The following is a 16,898-nucleotide window of genomic DNA, read 5'->3' on the forward strand; positions in this document are numbered from 1 at the left end:
GAAACTACTGATCTCTTGGGATTTTCATGCATAAAAATCTTTAGAGTTGACAAGAGAATGGTGCAAAAAAATACCAAAACAAAGTAAATCCAGTGCATGGCAGTTCTGTGGGCAAAAAAACCTTGTTAATGAAAGTGGTCAGAAGAGAATAACCAGATTGGTTCAAGCTGACAGGAAGTTGACAGTAACTCAAACAACCATGCATTACAACAGTGGTGTGCAGAAGAGCATCTCTGAATGCACAACACTCCGAACCTTGAAGTGGATGGACTACAGCAGCAGAAGACTACGAACATATGCTCAGTGGCCACTTTATTAGATACAGAAGGTACCTCATAAAGTGACCACTGAGTATACATTAATGATTTGGAAAAGAGGACCGAGTGTAGTGAATCTAAGTTTACAGATGCCACTAAAGGGTTGGCTTGCAGGTGTAATAGGTTACCAAGAAGGCAAATGGAATGCTGGCCTTCATTGCTAGAATGATTGAATATAAGAGCAGGAAAGTTATGCTGCAACTGTACAGGGCAACACACTCAAAATGTTGAAGAAACTCAGCAGGTCAGGCAACAACTATGAAAATGAATAAATAATTGGTGTTTCAGACCAAGACCCTTCATCAGGACTGGAAAGGGGGAAGATGCTGGAATAGATGTGAGTGAGGGGGAGGAGGACAAGCTATAAAGTGATAGGCGAAACCTGGTGGGTGAGAAAGGTAAAGGATTGGAGAAGAAAGAATCTGATAGGAGATGAGAGCGGACCATAGGGAAGAGGGAAAAATGAGGGCTTCATCTGTTACAGGGTACTGGTGAGGCTGCACTTGGACTACTGCATGCAAGTCTGGTCTTACTTGAGGAAAGATAGAATACAGAGTAGTATAACACATTACTGGCACTTTGACCAAAGATTCTGTGCTGACCTTTTAACCTACTCCAAGAGCAATCTAACTGTTCCCTCCCACATAACTCTTCTTTTTTCTTTCATCCATGTGACTATCTAATACTCCCTTAAATGTCCCTAATGTACCTGCCTCTACCACCAACCTGGCAGTGCATTCCATGTACCCACCACTCCATGTAAAAAAAACCTAAACTTTCCTCCAATCACCTTAAAGTTATTCTTTCTCATATTAACCATTTCCACTCTGGTAAAAAGGTACTGTCTGTCCACTCTATCAATGCCTCATCATCTTATACACCTCTATCAAGTCACCTTTCATGCTCTCTAACTTTCTCTTTCCAGTAGAGTAACTTCTACTGGAAGTTTCTCTGAGTTCCGGTAATTTTACCCCCCCCCCCACCACCTTTCTCTTTTCCAATTACCCATTCTGACCCCCCTTTTACCCCTTCTCTTCTCCTTACCTGCCCATTATGATCTAGTGTCTCCCTTGCATCCCTTTCTCCCATTGTCCACTATCTTCTCTTATCAGATACCCTCCTCTTGGTCCCTTTAACCTTTCCCACCTATCACTTCCCAGCTTCTCACTTCATCACCCCCCTTTCAGCCACCCACCTCCATCTCACCTGGTTTCACTGATCATCTGTGGCTTGTACTCCTTCCCTCCCACCTTCTCATTCTGGATTATTTTCCCTTCCTTTCCATTTCTTTTTTTTTTGTAATTTTTTTTTATTGAATTTCATCATCAAACAAACATTTCCATAAGATGTATGTCAGATACTGTACATGTATATCATATAACCATATTTGAAACAAATCTCCACATAATATTTATCTGAGGTATACACCTATAGAAAGGAGAGAAAAGAAAGAACAATCAAAAGAAGAAAACTATGTACAGAGTAGGGAGTGATCTTTTTTTTAACAACATATTCATTGACTTGTGAGAGTAAAATCAGGCCTATGAGGTGTTATGTAGTTAAACCATTTTTTCCAGTATGAATAGAATTGTTCCAACTTATGATTAACAGATGCTGTTATCTTCTCCATTTTGTAAATGTCCATTGTAATTTCCATCCATACATTTAAAGTTGGGCTCTCCTGTGATAACCATTTCCTGACAAGGGTCTTTTTACCAGCCACTGGCAGTACATTCATTAAATATTTATCTCTTTTCAACCATTCTTGAGGTATATATCCAAAATATATGGTCTTACTCTCTAGGGGTATTTCACATTTAAAGATGTCTTGTAGGCATTATGTAGCCCACTCCAATGGTCTTTGATAATGGGGCATTCCCAGAAAATATGACAATGGTTTGCATTTTGATTTCTACAATTTCTTCAGAAAACAGGGGGGGTTACTATCATAATGGGATTTCTGAGAGGGTGTAATAAAATATCTTATCAAGTTTTCTTCCTTTCCATTTCTAATGAAGGGTCTCTGCCAGAAAGATTGATTGTTTATTCCCCTCCATAGTCGCTGCCTGACCTGCTGAGTTCCTCCAGCAGTTTGTGTGTTGGCCTTAGTGATAGTTGGTGCTTTTTCAGGCACCACTCTTGCAGATGCCCTTGACAGTAAGGAAGGTTGTGGCTTTGATGGAGTTAGCCCAATCTACAACCCACTGAAGTCCATACCAGCCCGTAATGCCACCAGTCAGAGTGCTCTCCATTGTACATTGATAACAATTTGCACAAGTCTTTGTTCCCACTGTACATTGATAACAACTTGCAAAAGTCCTAATGAAGTAGAGCATCAGTGTATCGGGCCCAGGATAGATCCTCTGAGATGTTGCGGAATTTAAAGCTGCTCACCTTTTCCATCACAGACCCCCAATGGAGACTGGTGTGCACTCTCCAACCTTCCCCTCCTTGTCCACAATCAATTCCTTGGTCTTGCAGATGTTGATTGTGAGGTTATTGTTATGACACTACTCAAACCAGCTGATCAACCTAACTCATGTACACCTCCTTATCGCCATCTAAAATTCTACCGACAACAGTGGGGTCATCTGAAAATTTATAGATGACGTTTGAGCTGTGCTTAGCCATATAGTCATTAGTGTAGAGAAAGAAGAGCTGTGGGAATAAGCACACATCCTTGAAGTGCGCCTATGCTGATTGTTAGTGAGGAAGAAATGTTATTATCGATCCTCACACTGGTCTCCTATGGAGGAAGTTGAGGATCCAGTTGCAGAGGCCTAGGTTTAGAATCTTGGTGATTAATACTGATGGGATCATAGTACTGAACATTGATCCGTAATCAATAAATAGCAGCCCAACATATGTTTTGCTGTTGTCTAGATGCTCCAATTCAGAGTGGAGAGCTGGTAAGATTGCATCCACTATAGAACTGTTTCAGTAGTAGGTGAATTGCACGGGTCAAGGTCCTTGCTCAGTCGAGCCATAACCAATGTCTTGAAACACTTCATTACTATGAAGTGAGTACTACCGGCAATAGTCATTGAGGAAGCTCACCTTGCTCTTTTTGGGCACTAGTATAACAGCTGCCCTTTGAATCAGCTGGGAACCTCAGACTACAGCAACGAGAGGCTGAAGATGTCCTTGAACACTCCAGCCGGTTGGTCAGCACAGGTTTTCAGGACCCAGCCAAGTATACCGTCAGGGTTTAATGCCTTGCGTGAGTTCATCTTCTCAAATGATGTTCTGACATCGGCTCTGAGACAGATCACAGGGTCACCAGATACTGTAGGGATTTGCACAGGTATACTGTGATTCCCCTTTCCAAAGAATGTAAAACAGGTGTTGAGTTCATTGGAGAGTGAACCTTAACTGCCATTTCCATCTTGATCAAATTTATTATGTCAGCCGGGTTGGAAGAGTAAAGGTTTAAGTATTAACAGTAATAAAATTAAAATATTATTCACAAAATGTGTTATGGTGATCAGAAATGGTTCTCACTGTGTAATATTTCTTTAGAAAGATATTCTTAAACTTTAAAAGTGTCAATCTGCAGATGGTGGAATACCAGATTCAATTATAAACTTCCAATTGCAGGCAGCAGCATCAGATTTTAAAAGCAGTTTAATTATTTTAATGCAGAAATAAACACATTAAAGGCACTAGGTAAATTCAAATTGTTGTTTCTGAATTTATCTTTTCAAATGACTATCTAGCAGAGGCTCATATCAGCGAAACTTTGTCCAAGGATTTCAAAGGTGTTCTTTCCCTATTGAGAGTTCTCAAATATATGCAGCTGAAGGGCTAACAATTACCTTCAAATACTTTCATAGCTTACTACCAAACCCCCTTTGAAGTGACAATTCTTCCTGCCTCGCAGAGCGGAGGATGTCACAAAAGTCTGTGAAAAAAAGGAACTTGCAGATGAAAGGAACTAAACATTTTTACAACTAAAACAACAGAAGGAAGCATAATAAATGGAAAATATTCAAATTTTTATAATAGAAACAAAGAGTCACTGCAATAGATCTGTGACGCATTGTAACCAAGGAATTATTGTTGAAATGTAAATGCAGTCTTCATTTCAAAATCCAGTACAATCTTGTGTAGCACTGAAATATTCAATTTCAAAATTAATCCATTTTTATTCTAAGATCTGTTAGGTTAGTGTTAAATGAACACCTAGCTCAAAACCTTTTAATGTTTTGGTCAGAACTTCAAGTCAAACAATATTTTGTGTATATCAACTAAAATTATATGTTATCAAAAACAATGAATATATTAAGACTATCTGATGCAAGACAAATCTCATATACAGTTCAAATTGGCCTGTTGGTTAACTGAGAAAATGTATTTAACTATTTATCTACCAGGAAGCCCTTGCTGATTAGATCATTGAGGCCATCTGTAATTTACAGTTTGAACATTACAGAGAAAGAAACAAACAACTTGGAATCCATCAACCATGACAATTCATTCATATCACATAGAATACAATCTTTCCTGATCCTAAATCAGGTCATCTCCCTAATTAAAGTCAGCAGCTGAAGGAGATACATCATCTTGTATTTAAAGTGGTGGTTGATTAGTAAAGGTATCAAAGGTTACAGGGAGAAGGCAGGAGAATGGGGTTGAGTAGGATAATAAATCAGCCATAATGGAATGGCAGAGCAGACTTGATGGACTGAATATCCAAAATCTGCTCCTATGTTTTATGATCTTCAGCCATGGCATTTTGTGTAACCTTTTCCTTATCTTCATTCTTCTATTCCCAAAATAGATACATGATTATTAATCCCAAGCAAGTGATTATATTACCAACCATTAATAGGAAATAACACTGGATAACAAAGATATTGCTTCCTGAATAATTTTGGGTGTATCTTATGGATTTTGGGTTGCTGGTCATGAAAATCACCATGAAATTTCCTTATCATGCACCATTTTTTTTCAAATCGCCTATATTTATTATTTTGATTCACAATTCAAGTCAGAATAACTGATGCCAAGATTAAGGAAGGCATTTTTGTTGGTTCGCATATCAAACAGGTCATCAATGTCAGGCAATTCAAAGAACCTCCAGTGGGACCAGAGAAATATCACATGGAAGGCAAGCAAGGATGTTGTTGAAAATTTTCTTGGCAACTAGAGTACCAAACTACGTGCAGTTGGTTGACAACATATTTCAAGCATACAAAACCATGAACTGCAACATGTCACTAAAGATTCATTTTCTGCATTCCCATTTAGACTTCCCTGTCAGTCTTGGCGCTGTCAATGATGAGCATGGTGAAAGGTTTCACCAGGACATTGAGGTCATGGAGAAACTGTATCAGGGCAATTGGAATCCATAAATGTTGGCTGATTATTGTTGGACACTTATGCAGTAAGTTTCAGACACTGAGTACAAATGAAGATCATCAATAAAACATTCTTAACTTAGTTGAGCTATTGAAAAGCATCAGCACCGTTAAGCAATTAAACGCATTATATTCAATAAAAGTTAATTTCTTGTTGCTCTATGTGATACAAGCAGTCTGAAATTATATTTGGGTTCAGTTTCAAGTGGTATATCATAAACAAAACAAAAATTCTGAGGAAGCAACACTTCCAAAAAAAATTTGTTGTCCCGCATAATTTGCCCAACAGCCAGGACCACTGTTCACCTTGTAAGTGCATTTATGTTCATGGAAACTGCTGTAAACTAAATTGGTACAAAAGGTCATTAAGATTTGTACAGAAGCTATGAAGGGAACCTCAGCTTTTTTTTTTGAAATGTCTAATCTGGCAATCCTAACTCATGTTAACAATTACAATATTAATTTATCCATTTATTTATTATCAATATGTGGGTTGAACACTTTGGAGTTGCACCAGTCATGATCTTGTGCAAGACCTTGAATGTTAAAAAGCTTATTTGAGGTGGTCCAATGATTTTAGCATAATTAAACCAAGCCACTTGAGGCTGCAAACCCGATCATCTATCAGGTAGAAGATATAAGAAAAACTCCAGTAGTATCTAATAGGTGAAATAAATTACAGTGGACTAAATTTCACCAGCTGTTATATCCAAAACAGCAGGATACAATAATTACTGTATGTAACTGAAGACCATTCTGCTGACTTATTAGAAGAGTGTATCATAGAATAATTTCCTGATTTTAAATGCCTTGGTATTTTCAGAAATGAAGTTAAGCATTCAGCCTCTCTATGATTAATATTTGCTAAACATGGTGGCATGTTGGCACTGGAAGTATGGCGATACTTGTGGGCTGCCCCATCACACTCTTCAGATTGTATTATTTATTAACAGCCACCACTTACTCTTGCCCACACTGCACCAGAGTATGTGCATCCCGGATCAGTCTCTACAGCCACCTGAGGACCTACCAAAAGACAACCCCTTATGGGAATATCATATTTGACTCAAGTGATTGCACTTCCACACGAACACAAACGATGCATTTCACTGCATGTGTCGATGTACACATGATAATTAACTGAAGCTGAATATGAAGTTCTCAGCACTTATATAGTATCCTGAGTAAAACTTTGAGGACATCCATCAGATAACAATAAAGGTGCATTGTCATTGCATTAAAAGAAAACCTTCATTTACCATTACATGATATTTGCATATTTTAAGATACTATATCCAATTAAAACTTCAAAGCAAAAACACAATATATTTCTCTCCAGTATTTTTACAGAAATAGCTCTGTAATAATATTCCCAACCTCTTTTATGTCATGGACCAATACCATTCAGCAAGGGGTCAGTGGACCCCAGGTTGGGAACCCCTACTCTAGAAACTGTTATGTGTAAAAATCCCAGGAGAACAGCAGTTTCTGAGATACTCAAACCACCTTCTGGCACCATGGTCGTCATTTAGATCACATTTCTTCCCCGTTCTGACATTTGGTCTGAACAACAACTAAACCTTTGGACCAAGTCTGCATGCTTTTATGCATTGAGTTGCTGCCACACGATTGGCGGTGGACAGGTGTACCTAATAAAGTGGCCACTGAGTGCAGATCATTGCATCACATTATTTTAGTTGTATTGGTTTTCTTCTCAGAAGCTGAAGATGAGCTCCAACAATAGAGTAGGGCATGATCACCAAATACCCATTTAAATATAATTCTGTATCACTCCATCACACAGTTGGAAAGAAATGGTAACTGATGATTAATCCAAGATTAAAAGGCTATATTCAGGCCCAATAACAAAGACCCCTGCTCTTCTCTGCATTCTACGCTGCCCACCAAGCTCAATTTTAGTTCCCCTAACAGAAAGCACTGAAAAGGGGAAATAAAATGAGGAAAGTACATAGAGAACCATCTCAGTGATCATCCCTTAGGATCAAAGATATTGTGCATGCAGATTAAACTGGGACGTTTGCCAGGGAAAATGTATGGACAGAATGGCCTTTTGGGAATAGTACGATTCAAAGTAACCTGGCATGTAAAGAAGAGGATTCACACTGTTGCTTCCCACACTTCTGGATTCCAGACCTCAATAGTGCTTCCAGGGAAACGAGTGTCTTCCCAAAGAAAGAAGATTGAATTGATTGATACTGTATGGAGCACATTTTGTTTCCAAAGTGAATGACATGCTCCATTTAGCTTATTTGGCTAAGATCAGAATGTAGGCTGTCAGCTTACAACTCTAATAGGGTGCCACAGTAGAGTAGTGGCTAACACAATGCAATTACATCTTGGGGCATCGGAGCTCAGAGTTCATTTCTGATGTCTGCTGTAAAAAGTTTGTATGCCATTCCCGTGAGCACGTGGGTTTCCTCCAGGTGCTTTAATTTCCTCCCACAATCCAAAGACCATCTATAACCATATAACAATTACAGCATGGAAACAGGCCATCTCGGCCCTTCTAGTCTGTGCCGAACTCTTACCTTCACTTAGTCCCACCAACCCGCACTCAGCCCATAACCCTCCATTCCTTTCCTGTCCATATAGCTGTTCAATTTAACTTTAAACGACAACATCAAACCTGCCTCAACCACTTCTGCTGGAAGCTCGTTCCACACAGCTACCGCTCTCTGAGTAAATAGCAATACTTACATCAGGCTGCTGGTTATTGACTACAGCTCAGTGTTAAGCACAATCATACCCTCAGTTCTAATCAACAAGCTCCAAAACCTGGGTCTCTGCACCTTCTTCTTTACTTCCTTACTAGGAGACCTCAGTTTATGCAGATCATAAATAACATCTCCTCCAATCAGCATTGGTGTAGCTGAAGGATGCGTGCCTAGCCCACTGTTTTACTCTCTTTACACCCATGATTGTGCAGCTAGGCAGAGCTCAAACATCATCTATAAATTTGCCAATGACACAACTGTTGTAGATGGTAACAAGGAGACATGCAGGAGCGAGATAAATCAGCTGGCTGAGTGATGTCGCAGCAACAACCCTGCACTCAACATCAGGAAGACCAAGGAACTGGTTATGGACTTCAGGAAGGCGTACCAGGTAGTAGGTTAATTTGTCATTGTAAATTGTCCTGTGATTAGGCTAGGGTTAAATAGGTGGGTTGCTGATCAGTGCAGCTTATTGGGCCTGTTCTGTGTTGTATCAATAAATAAATAACTGAATACTGCAAGAAACTGGGACAGAATAGCAGAAAAGCAGACTTAGCTGACATTGTGAATACATTTAAACTGCAGTAAATCAATGCAATGGATTTCAAAAAGCAAAATGCTAACTCCATTCACGTCCTCAAATTGCAATCTTACTCATTCTGTCTTGCAATACTTATTTATGAAACAACTTGATTTGAAACTATCCTTAAGGTATACAGTACAGTAGAGATAATGTACTTTATGACTAGTTGTGTACCTCCAGGTACATGGCATGATGAGTCTAGAGTTCAGGGTCCCATCATCAGATCCAATCGATTGGAAGCTTGGAAGTCGATGCCCGATGACCAAAGCCCGGCATCTGCAAGTCCACTGGGGAAGTTGGAAGACTGATGTCTGCGAGTCAATGAACCCACTGAAGGATGGAAATCCAGATGCAGCCTGTCCTAGGGTTGAGGGAGTGAGGGAGAAGTTGGTTGGACGGAGGGGAGAAGGGAGGAAAGGGGCTTGTTCTTCAGGCATCTTCCCCCTTATTTTCCAGTCCTGAAGAAGGGCCTCAGTCCAAAACGTCGACTGTTTACTCCTTTCTATAGATGCTGCCTAACCGGCTGAGCTCCTCCAGCATTTTGTGAGTGTTGCTTTGGATTTCCAGTATATGCAGACTTTCTTGTTTTTGTTGTTTTGCTTTTGCTGAGCATCATGTCCATGCTATGTTGGAGCCAAAATGTGTGGTGACATTTGCTGGGTACCCCCAGCACATCTTTAAGTTGTGTTAATTGTTAACACAAACAACACATTTCACAGTATGTTTCAATGTACATGTGATAAATAAATGAATCTGAAACTGAGATAGTTCACTAAGTTATCATTCACCATAATGATGTTTTTTTCCAATTCATCTCTATTCCATGTAGACAGATTTATTCATCTCTATTCCATGTGGACAGATTTATTCATCTTAAATTTCCTCCAACTAAAGGAATTCTGCAAAAGTAGTCATAATTATTTGCTCTGCTTTTTAAAAAAAAGCTGAGTAATATTTAAACTGATAATAAATTTAAAAATTACTTCTTTAACAAAGATTAATTTCAATACATTAAATATCTGTCTAGTAATTATAAGGTATAAAGAGAAGGGGCAAAGGCAGGTTACTGGTGCCTTAAAATCAGTTGCTTTGGGTAGATGGGGCTCATCACCCGTGGTTGGCAGCTCATCTCAGAGAAGAAAACCTCTGACCTCAAACCTCTGCTGCCTTGCAGCTATATCCACTCACGGAGAAGGCTTCTGGAGTAAACCCTAAGGAAAAATCCGGAGCTGCAGTTCCTAAGACAGTCCTATGTTGAATTTAACACTGACAGGCAACTTCTGCAACACCGCAGGTGTCAAACTGTATTGGTCTCTGCCAGTACTTTAGATTCATCAGCTGCATGCAGAGGGGGAGCCTGCTGTAATGGGCAATAGCTTGCTCTCCACGTCGTACTGCTCTGGCTTGTGTATCAACTGATGAATGTAGACATCCATGGTTGACACCAACCATGGTCTCTGATGAGGTTGCCTTCTGGAAAAACCAGAGAACTCACCTAAGAAAGCCACCTTGAAAAATGCACCTTGGTTCCATTTATTTGAATAACTTGAGTAGTTACCAACAGATTTGCAGCAAGTTAGACATCAATAGCTGTATCTATTCACTGGCCTGATTTACTTTGATAAAGGGTTGCATGCTGAACTAACACTTATTTCTATGTTGACTTGCTGACTTGCAAAATAACAGATTTCTTGTGGATTTAATATGTAGCCTGTCTCATTACTGTGTTGATTATTTTCTAAAGCCAACTTTCTATCATGAAATTATAGGTGCCACATCTTCCAAACAGTTTTTTTTTGCACATGCCTTCACTGGATGACAAAGCAATTTTATTCAGTTTTTGCCCCCCTCATTTTACTTTTACACTAAAACTTAGGAACACAGCAAGCCATTAACCATTTTTGAAACAGGAGAAAATGAAAGTGGAAGATCAGTGGCTTTATTTACAGCCACACCCCCTCTCACACTCTGAGCACATAGCACAATCAGATCCACACAATCCTCTGTGAAATTAGTATGCACATTACTCTTAAGTGCCACCTTTCGAACCTCTCAAATTTAGCAGATGCTTCATGCAAACATTTTGTTGTCAGGTTACTGTGTGATATGTAAATAGTTCTTAGTCTTAGTGCTACCACCAATGCTTAGAATGAATCTTTTCTGTTTTAAAATCCCATGCTGTGGTAAAATTGGAAATGTAATAAACACTTGACCATAACATTACCATCTAAACGGCTTAAATTAAAATGTAGATAAAACACAATGATGTTCCAACAGGGTGTGTAGGGGATTCCACCCCCAACACACAGATTTACTGTGGACAAACTAATCATTCAGAATAAAATTGACCGGACAGACTGGCAGAAAAGCTTTGGACAACTGATACCTTTCTATAATCTATAAGGTAACATTTCCTTCTGTTAACATGCTTCAATTATGCAATTTAATATTCCATTAATGCACAAGAGATTAGGTAGATGCTGCAAATCGAGAGTAACACACACAAAATACTGGAGGAACTCAGCAGGTCAGGCATCTGTGGAAGGAAAAAAAACCATATTGGGCCGATACCCTTTATCAGGACTGAAAAGGAAGGGTGAAAGAGCCTAAAGACGTGGAGGGAGGGAAAGGAGTATGTTGGCAGGTGACAGGTGAAGCCAGATGAGAAGGTAGGTTTGGGGGGTGGGGAAGGTGAGAGAGGTGATGCCTGCAAGAGAATGAATCTCAGTGTAGCATATGGTGACATATACGTACTTTGATAATAAATTTAATTTTAACTTTGAATAAACTGTTAGTGAAGTAATCTGGTTGATGGACGAAGGAAAGAAAGAAATTAGGGAAAGAAAAGAGAGAAAGAATTGTAAAAATTGCAAGACACAGAGCTCTAGGAAATGCTAAGCAGGCCAGGCTATGCTAATGGAAAGAGAAAAACGAAGCCAATATTACAGATGGATGGCCTACAACAAGCTTTTCAGTTCCGACATGAACCAAAGCTGTTGAGCTCCAGAAGGCTACACTGTGTCCAGACAGAACATGAGGTGCCATTCCTCAATGGCTCTTGTTCTAGCAGTACAGGAGACTAAAGACAGGTTTGGAGGGAAATGAGATGGAAAATTAAAACAGGAATCTACAGGAGATACGTGGTCACCCCTTAAGGCCAAACATGGTGGTGCTCTGAACATGGTGGTCACTCATTCTGCCTTTGGCTTCCCCACTATAGAGGTGATTACATTGCAAGGCACCAAAGGCAGTCAGCTGGATTGGAAGAAATGCAAGTGAATTGTGGCTTCAGCTTTAAGGACTGTTTGATTTTGTGCATAGTGGGAAGAGAACGATCAAAAAGAAAATATGTTGCATCTTGTGCAGTAAAATGGGAAAATAAGAGAACAAACAAAAGGTTGGAGATGGAAGCGTGCACCAGGAGATGCAAATGGAAATCACCCCTTTGGAATGCTAAGAGGGGAAGATATTTAGTGGTGGAATGTTACTGAATGCCCCCAAATATGCTGTATACCAGAGCTAATATTCACGATGAATAAAGACATCAAAAATATCTGAACACAGCTGGAGGATGAAGGGTCTCAGGCCAAAACATCAACTGTTTAATCCTCTCTGTAGATGTTTCCTGACCTGCTGAGCTTCTCCAGCATTTTGTGTGTGTTACTCTGAATTTCCAGCACCTGTTGAATCTCTTGTGTTTACAATATCTGAACACCATTAGCTTACAACTCCAAATAAAAAGGGAAACAAAGGTTCATATGAATTGCAAGCTGGAGTAGATCACTTAGCTTAGCAAGCCAGCTTCACCATCTAACAAAGTCAAACCAAATCTGATTGCATCTTGACTCCCATCTACCCACAGTAACCTTTTACCCTCTTGCTTAAGAAATACTATCTACTCCTGCCTTTAAAATATACAAACTAACGAATGCATTGGGTTTTGAAGAAGAAACTTCTATCTATTAACACCCCACTCCACACCTCATTACCACTACTTTATCATTTCCTGTCCTACTGTATGTAGACACTCCTATACGTAGCGTCACTTTATGGACCTATAAATAATCTATGTATATAAGCTAACTTATGTATTTGTATTTATCTTTAGCTTATTGTGTTTTTTTGAGCTACCTCAGATCTGGAGTAACAATTATTTTGTTCTCCTTTGCACTTGTGTACTGAAAATGACATTAAACAATCTTGAAATCTTCTGACATAGAAAATGTAATTCATTTCACCTGACTTAAATGAGTGACCCTTTACTTTTATATATTTCTTAATGCAGGAGTTCTAAATTTATGATAACTTATTAGATTTTTAAGTTGAAGATAAAGTAGGAATTATTGAAAACAATGGATCACTTTTTAAATGTGTTGATTTTTAAAGAAAATTATCTGCTCAGCAACCCACCCAACGCAGGCCAGTAGAAGATAAACAGGAGATTCTGCAGATGCTGGAAATCTTGATGAACACACACCAAATGCTGAAAGAACTCAGCAAGTCAATCCGCATCTATTGAGGAGAATAAACGGTCGACGTTTTGGGCCAAATGTCAACTGTTTATTCCCCTCAGATGCTGCCTGATTTGCTGAGTTTCTCCTGTGTTTTGTGTGTGTTGCTCAGGCCAGCAGAAGGATGGCTATGGTGATTTTCCATTTATACTTGTTGTACTTCGTGGAAAAATGTCTTCATGAAACAGTGTTTACAAAATCTGCTTTTGTGGAAGGTGAGGAACTAGAACATTGTGCTCCATTTTAATTATGACCTAATTAGATCTCTGACATTTGGATAAGCTTAAGTGTTTTACATCATTGCATTGTGTATTTTCATAAAGATAAACCCAAAGATTTTCCAAACATTTTTTGTTTGTACACATTGCCTTGATGAGCTTACAGTTAATAACACTATCATACCAGTTATCATTTACCATGAATGCAAGGCATCCTTTACAGAATGATCATATTTCCCTGTGTTCAAACCAGGCCACATAGTCACCCACTTACTATTTTCCCGAAATATCCAAATTAAGAAACAAAAAGAAAATAATAATACACCATTTAAGTACTGACCTATCTTTCATTGGACGTGACAGCAAAATAAACTGAATATTGTCACCTCTGAAAAAGTGATTAATAGGTTATCATTTACACCATGAAAAATGAGTTTAAATTCTAGGAAGCATTAACTGCAATTCTTTTCACTGGTTTTCATAAATGTGCAGTAATTGCAGGATCCCTGGCATCGAGTCTCTTGTATGATTGAATTTTGGTCTTATTCTCATCTTCAACATAATCTAGAAGTTCTTCCTGAATTTTGTCTCACCACAAGTAACATCTACTAATTTAAAAAAATGTTTCAGTAGCAAATGTTGGACAATTTAAAATAAAAATGTTGCATTAAATTCCTACAGAATGCTATTACAAATGTTATCATTCTGATAACTTTTCTGGTTACACTTGACACAAATGAAATTCAGATATCTAGTTTATCATTTTTTTTCTCATCTGCAATTATTGATAAATCTGCTTCAAACGTCTTCAGCAAGTGTGTATTTTTTTAAAATGCATGTCACTTGGTTCCATATGGAAAACTACATGAATTGTAGCAAATATTTTAGCATTTTGATAGAGAAACAAATTAGTTACTCTAACAACATAAAGTCATTCGGGTCCATGCCATCTCCCAAGAAAGCCACACCATCAGTTCTATAATTTTCTTTTTATTTACCCCATGGCCCTGCAAATTATTCTCCCTCACACTGCTGTCAACTCCTTTTTGCCACTTACCTACACTAAGCAGTGATTAGCAGAATCCAGTTAAGCTACCAGCGGGTCTTTAGGAGTAGGGAAGCGAGAGAAAGGCATTAAGCGGAAGTGGACACAATCATGAGGAGAATGAGCAATCTCAGCACAAACACGAGAAAATGCTGGAAATCCAAAGCAACACACACAAGATGCTGGAGGAACTCAGCAGGTCAGGCAGCATCTATGGAAAAGAGTAGACAGTCGACATTTCCGGCCAAGACCCTTCTTCAGGACTGATAAGGAAGGGGGAGGTACCTGAATTAAAAGGTGGGCAGAGGGGAAAGCGGCCAGCTGAAGGGTGATATGTGAAGCCAGGAGGACAGGAAAGGCCAAGGGCTGGAGAAGAAACAATCTGATATGAAAGGAGAGTGGACAATAGGAGAAAGGGGGTAGTAATAGGCAGGAGAAAAGAAGTAAAAGGTCAGAGTGGGAAATAGAGGTGGGGAGGACATTTTGTCCACTGGAAGGAGCCATCCAAGTAGCACTGATGAGACGAGGACCTTGGAATTGTAAGGTTGCAACATCAACTGTTACTCACCACTGTGCTATCCTGACTGTGAAATTTAAGCAAGCGATTGGATGAAAAAACGTATTTTCTTTATGTTGACAAATAAAACTGTATTTTTGATGCTGACATCTTGCATCAAGGCATGCTGAACATTATAAAGCATCTTGCTGTCCATCTGTATGGTGACCCAGTTTTGCCAGGCAGTGTCTGGTACACTGACAGCTGCAATAGACAGCTGACCTGGAAATGAAGCGATTGAAACACCCAGATTAGGTAACAGGTTTCTTTGTCAGATATAAATGGAGACACCAAGAATACAGGTCCATATTTAAATTCTGAAAATATAGCATTGTTATCTTACATAAGAAACAGGAGAAGGAGTAGGCCATCTGGCCCATCAAGACAGCTCCACCACTCAATACGCTCACAGTAAGAGAGTTAAAAAACATTCAAACTGTTATAAAAAAAAGAAATATTGCTGGAAATACTAAAGAGATCAGGCAGCATCAGTAAAGACAGAAAGAGAGTTAACTTTCAAATCGATGACATTTCAAAACGACTAGGAGAAGTTGCAGGGAGAGAACAGGATCGGGAAGTGACAGGGAGAAGAACAATCCCAGACTCGCATAAGTAACCCTCAGGTTCAGCCATTCTAGGGGAAGACAGCCTCTGACCCAGCCAAACTGAGAAATCTCGTTTGTGTGGATGCTGTGTGATGTGTTTCCAAGTTACAAATCCGTATCGCAGAATATCAGACAGCACACCATATGCAATTAAACGACTGAGATTTATAATTCTTAATCTGACTATAGGGTTAGTAAAGAAAATAAAAAGAAAAAGGGCCCATTTTAATGAAATAGTCTAACGTGCACGTTGGAGCTCATGGTTCCGTCCATTTGTTCCCCATCGACCTCCTCCGAGAGTTGTTGACTCCTGGATCCCCGCTCCAAGTCCACTCTGTCTACCAATTCTCTCCACTTGCGTCTTCTCTCTTCATCTCTCACCGACAAAATACCACGAATACCTTCTCTCAGACCCACAAGAAAAAAACAACATGCCTCTCATTGGATGGCACACATTCCAAAGCCCCTGTTATCTCTAGTCATAACCCAAACACTGCTGCTACAGAGAAACCATTATATTAGCAGAGAAACCTTACAGAGTGTTACATGTATATACAAGTTTATGGCAAAATATTGTCTTAAATAGTAAACTTCCAAAATGAAATGAAACAAATATAACCCACCTCACAGGAGCTATTAGTGGATGTAGATCAAATAAAATATGATCCAGCTATGATACGTATCCATCTATGAACCTCTGAGAGTCAAAGAAGAATGAGCCAATAGAATTTAAAGGGCAACTGAAGGGGTAGCCAATCAGGACTGAGACAAGCAGATGGTGGGGCTATATAAATGCAAGCACTCCCAGAAACACCAACAACTACACACTGAGGATGTCTCCTCGACTGGTGATGAAACATCTGCAAGCTAATTTGCCAAGCTTGGCAAACATGGTAACATCAAACGCATCAACCCGAGCTACTAATATTCACCACCATACCAAATAAAACATATCTTAAGTACTGTAC

The 16,898-nt window shown here is 39.2% G+C and overlaps 1 long non-coding RNA gene across 1 annotated transcript in view; it reads right to left on the reverse strand.

Moving 5' to 3' along the window:
* LOC134336955 (uncharacterized) overlaps nucleotides 1-16,898 on the reverse strand; it is a 70,570-nt gene that overhangs the window by 52,008 nt on the left and 1,664 nt on the right. The gene's annotated exons all lie outside the window — the stretch shown is intronic.

The sequence above is a fragment of the Mobula hypostoma genome, chromosome 23 (genome assembly GCF_963921235.1).
Source record: "Mobula hypostoma chromosome 23, sMobHyp1.1, whole genome shotgun sequence".
NCBI classification, from domain to species: domain Eukaryota; kingdom Metazoa; phylum Chordata; class Chondrichthyes; order Myliobatiformes; family Myliobatidae; genus Mobula; species Mobula hypostoma.